The sequence below is a fragment of the Saccostrea cucullata genome, unplaced genomic scaffold (assembly GCF_032062105.1).
Source record: "Saccostrea cucullata isolate Sc308-1 unplaced genomic scaffold, CSIRO_AGI_Scuc_v1 ctg676, whole genome shotgun sequence".
Classification (NCBI taxonomy): Eukaryota; Metazoa; Mollusca; class Bivalvia; order Ostreida; family Ostreidae; genus Saccostrea; species Saccostrea cuccullata.
This window is the reverse complement of record NW_026927100.1, coordinates 52801-58800: the sequence shown is the minus strand read 5'-3', so window position 1 is coordinate 58800 and position 6000 is coordinate 52801.

The following is a 6000-nucleotide window of genomic DNA, read 5'->3' as shown; positions in this document are numbered from 1 at the left end:
TGTATGAATCAATGGGTGTGCTAACTTCCATGAAAACCTCATTTTTTTTTTTAATGCCTCAGAAATTCTATCTACAAGTTTTATACCATTCTTTAAAAAACATGTCGTATACATCAGTATTTGGACATGCAACAGTAAAGAAATGATTTTTCTAATTTGTTTCCCGTATCCCACGGTTGGTATATTCCATAATATCGGATATATACTGACATGTAATATAGGTTTTAAATAGTTTATAAATGGACTAGTATATTACCGATAATAATAAACAACGCAGTTCAAGTCATATGTCTCTGTTCAGATACACACAGAAAGCAGTGAAAAATCTTGGATTTTACTTTCCACAAAGGTCTAAGTATTGAATTTACTTATTTCATTCTCAATATATGATAGTGTCACTACCCCCCCCCCCCCCATTTTTAAAGAAAAAAAATAATGAACACACATTACTACTATTTACTTCAGAGGAGTGTGTGAATACACTCCAACAAAATGTGTATTTAATTATGTCCATCTTTTAAAATGTTTACAATGCATGATTTGAGAACAGATTTTATAATGTACATGTATGTAGGTGTTACAATGGAGCTTGAAATTTTTTTATCCAAGGGCAGATCACTCCACTTGCCGACCCCCCCCCCCTTTCAACTACAAAGTTCTTTAGTATGCAGTGTAGAGATGATTCTTCAACAAATTAAATAAAATCAAGATTCCAATTACACAAGATTCTCAAATTAAATATAAAGTTAGGGTATGTTTTATTGCTCAAAAGGTTTATCACTGTTCATGCAGATAAATTGATTGATTTAGTCAGGCAAGCTTTTTAAAAAGCTGTTACTTGTGCTCATATAAAGGCCGAGGATACCCGTGTTCGCATAACGTAATAGTGAATCGACATAATGTAGAAGAGTGCGCACAGTATGGCATAAGCTTTTCACATCAGTTAATAAAAACTAAGATCTCATGAAAAGTAAACATAACGAAATGCAAGTTAACGAAATATAATTGTAGTATGTGTAAATGTCATAAAGAGTTGACATAATGTAAAGGAAAGTTAACACGATGCAATAGTAGTGTGGGTTAATGTCATAGAGTTGACATAATGTAATGGAAGGTTGACACAATGCAATAGTAGTGTGGGTTAATGTCATAAAGAGTTGACATAATGTAATGAAAGGTTGACACAATGCAATAGTAGTGTGGATTAATGTCATAAAGAGTTGACATAATGTAATGGAAGGTTGACACAATGCATTAGTAGTGTTCTGCTATAAGGCAGTGACGGCGTTCCATAGTCTGCTATAGAGTAGCGAAGTAAGGAGTTGATCCTTACGTCGCGGGTTCGAATCCCATTTTTGGACTTGGAGACCGGTCCTTCGGATGAGACCGTATAAACCGAGGTCCCGTGCCGCAGTAGGTGCTGGCACGAAAAAGATCACTCCCTGCTCAATGGGCTTGAGTGCCGAGTATAGGACAAAATTTGCAGCTCTCCACCGGTGATGAGTGAAAAATTCTCCAGAGTTACATTAAACAATAAATAAATTCATCGATCAATCTAGCCATAATGTTTACGGAATGATATTTTACACGCCAATGCAAACACAACCGAAACAACACTTAAAATGGAGATTTATAAAATAAACAAAACAAAATACATACATACCCAGCAGGATGTTATTGGACCTTTGTTGGGCCAACAATGCTCCTTATGTCGGGCCACCATAGGCACTCAACATTGGACCATCGGTAATTTGCTCAATGGCCCTTAATCAAACCAACTTGTTGGCTTATTGTTGGGCCAATGGAACAGTTAATATTGGGCCACTGTTGGGCGAATGTATTCTTTCAATATTGGGCAAACGTCATTTTTGTACAGTTGGGCCATTGTAAGCAATTAATGTTGGGCCAACGGTAATTTGCTCATCGGCCCTTAATCAGACCAACTTGTTGGCTAATTGTTGGACCAACTAACAGATATTATTGAGCCATTGTTGGGCCACTTACTCTTTCAATATTAGGCAAACATCATTTTTTGGACAACGTTGGTTTGAATCATATTGGCTCTCCATCAGGACAACTCATTTGCTCTTCACTGGTTGGTCATTTGTCCTCTAAATAATAACAAACTGTATATACATGTAATAAGGTTTTGTAGTACAGTTTAATGGTAAAAGCCATTTAATACCATATATGATAGATTAATACATATTCACAATATCTCATAGAATTACCATCAACAAGCATTGCATTGTAAGTAGCTCTACATTAATTAACAAGAGGCCCAGGGGCCACAGCGCTCACCTGAGCACATCGGCTAGGAAAAAGCACATATCAGATCACTGAGGTTGGGGAGGGGGGGGCTTGAATTTTAACACCAGGGGATCATGATTTGAACGAACTAGAATCAACACTACCTGAGGATGATTCCATATAAATATTACTAATCATGGCTTTGAAGTACTTGTAAAGAAGATTTTAAAAGGTTTCCCTATATATTCCTATGTAAAACTTTGGTCGGCCATTTTGGCCCCACCCTAGCCCCGGGGGTCATGATTTGAACAAACCTTATTCTACAATACCTGAGGATAATTTCACATGAGTTTCATTTTTCCTGTCTCAATGGTTCTTGAGAAGAAGATTTTTGAAGATTTTTCCTATATATTCCTATGTAAAACTTTTAACGGCCTTATGGCCCCATCCTAGCCCCAGGGGTCATGATTTGAACAAATTTGAATGTACACTTCCTGAAGATTATTCCACATGAGTTTCATCTTTCCTGTTCCTATGGATCTTGAGAAGATTTTTAAAGATTTTTCCTATATACTCCTATGTAAAACTTTGATCGGCCATTTTGGCCCCACCCTAGCCCCGGGGGTCATGATATGAACATTTGAATCTACATTACCTGAGGATGATTCCACATGAGTTTCATCTTTCCTGACCCAGTGGTTCTTTAGAAGAAGATTTTTTTTTTAAATGCCATTAATTTTTCTCTAATTCATAATTATCTCCCCTTGGAAAAGGGCGTGCCCTTCATTTGAACAAATTTGAATTCCCTTTACCCAAGGATACTTTGTAGCAAGTTTGGTTGAAATTGGCCCAGTGGTTCTTGAGAAGAAGATGAGAATGTGAAAAGTTTACAACGACGACTACGACAACGACGACAGACAACGGACAAATTTTGATCAGAAAAACTCACTTGAGCCTTCGGCTCAGGTGAGCTAAAAAACTGAGGAAAAAGAAATCAAAATATAAAATTAAATTATAACAAACTAGTATTTTACTGCTCAGTTCACGAAGAAAACATTAATAAAGAACAAAAAGTTGATGCTCACTTGAAGCGATACCTGTAGAGTTACATGACTGTATACTCCCTCCCTGATGTAAATGCACAAGTTCAGTAAATTGGAGGTATCAATAAGCACGACTAAAAAATACAAAGCCCTCCTATTCTAAAACTAAAACTAAAATGAGTTCCGTCATTTTGTTTACTTAAACAAAAAAAAATGTGTATGGCATCCGCATCGTGTTTGTTACCGACAAACAGACACAGAAAAGGGTACGTAGAACTACAGGTATGTCACAGTATATAGCCAAAAAAAAAGATAGGCACTGCAACTTTCCATCTGATCCCTCTCCTAAGTCTCATCTTCTCTCTCCCGAGTCTCCTCCTCCCCATTCTTTCTTCTCTGTCCGTTTCTTCCTCCCCCATCCCTGTCCTTGGCATACCTTAGCCATTCTTTGATTGTGTTCTCAATGTCTTTGTAGAATCTCCAGTAGAACTAAAATTGTAGTATTTGGTACTTAATACATTTGTTACTTTTCTCAGTAAAGAGTAAACATACGATTAAATTTACAAGTATATAACACTATATATTTAAGCTGTCAATTAAAGAGTAACCGTCTTTTTTGTTTCATGGTATAATTAAGCGATTAGCTTGCGTGATGAAGGCATTTATGCATAAAATTTCTACGCTTGATCATCATCATCATCATCAAACCGATTTTGATTCAATGTTGCACCATATAAATCATTATTCAAAGTAAAATACATGTAGAAAATTTGTCGGTACACTGAACAAATTTTAAATGAAAGCACCCAATTTATGTTTTAGTACTGAATAAATTTTATTTTATGATTAACATGTTCAACATTTTCAACATGTTTGATAATGTGCTCGACAGTGTTGACCCTACAGCACCTGGCCGCTGCACTTCCCCATGTCTAATATACACAGATTTTTACACGATATCGTTTAAACTAAACGTTAATTAAGCTGTGTCGAAGCAAACATATTATAAATACTTACAAAGTGGATGCAGATATGCAAGGTATCAGTCTCATTACGCTCGTGTCAGATTAAAAATGGCGCGGATATTACAAGTAGCCCGGATGTTGTCTACCCATGATGCTCAGCCAGATTCATGGTATATTGGGCCAACTTAGGGCCGATGCCAATCCCCCAACAAATATTTTCTCTCATGATAATAGTTTTATGATATAACGCCGACAGTTAGCCCAACACTGGCAAGCGCCTCGGGAAATAGACTTGCTCTTGGGGAACTGGAATCTAGCTGACTCCCTCCGTGATATACTTTAAATGTATACTATAGCACAAGGGCACATTTATAAATGTTTTGGCAAGTGCTACCTCATTGTTCAGGAAAGGTGGATGTGTGTTTCTCTTAGATATTGCAAGCCATTTCTAAATTTTATATCATTAAGGACAGATGATACAAACAAATTTTTTCTTTGAAAAAGATTAAATATCATGTCACAAGTTTAGAAAAGTGGATGGTTCTTAGATTTTGTTCTCCTAAGAAATGGAATATGAAAAACACTTGGAAAATATTACTAATATTTCAATGAAAAAAAAAATATAGACAAATCACATTCAGTAAAGGTTTACAGGTGAAAACAAATTTCATAATATGTTATCTTGGTGCTAAAAGTGTAGTATAAACTGAAGAAAAATACACCAAGCCAGGTGAATTTTATTAGGAAAAGCTAAATTGTAAAAATCAGCCTATGTGATATTGCTAATTTTTTGTCATTTTGTTCCTCCTCTTCAAATTCACCTGGCTTGGTATATTTTTCTTCAGTTTATATTATACTTTTAGCACCAAGATAACATATTATGAAATTTGTTCTCACCTGTAAACCTTTACTGAATGTGATTTGTCTATATTTGTTTTTTTATTGAAATATTACTAATATTTTCCTAGTCTATTTCATTTTCCAATTCTTTAGAGAAAATATTCAAAGAACCATCCACTTTTCTAAACTTGTGACATGATATTTAACCGTTTTCAAAGAAAAAATTTGTTTGTATCATCTGTCCTTAAAGGTTGCAACTGCAACGCTTAATAATACACTTGCGTGCATCATTAGTCGTCGAATATGTCATATTTACTTGTTTCATTGAGCGTCGGTGTTGCTCTGCATTTGTGACGCTTACTAATATAATGCAATCATTAAGCGGCGATTTAGCATTAGCGGTTGAGAATGTGAGCTATTAATGCAATAATTTATGGCATTTAGCGTTGCATTTGCAACGCTTAATGATACTTGTATCTTTAGGCGGCAAGGCTATTTTCCATTTTTTCCCAAACTTCTTTACTGCATGGAACACACAAAAATTGAGTTTACCAATAATGTTTTAGAAAAATTGGAATCTTGAAACACTTTTTTCAGAAATGAGCATGTATTAATTTTTTGGCGTCGTTTGATATGTAATTTAGTTATCTAACACCCATCCCTGCCCCTCATCGCTAGACAAATGCACGTACACTTTTAATTTGCTAACCAATGTGTACATGCCGAACAAGCACATCAAGAGCTTTCATTGGAGACTTATCCAATTAAAATGTCAGAAACAGAGTCACAATAAGAACAAGAGGCCCATGGGCCACATCGCTCACCTGAGTACTGTAGCTTGGGAAAAAAGCAGAAATCAGTTTACTATTGAAAAGTTTAAACCCAAAAGTGGTCCCAACAAA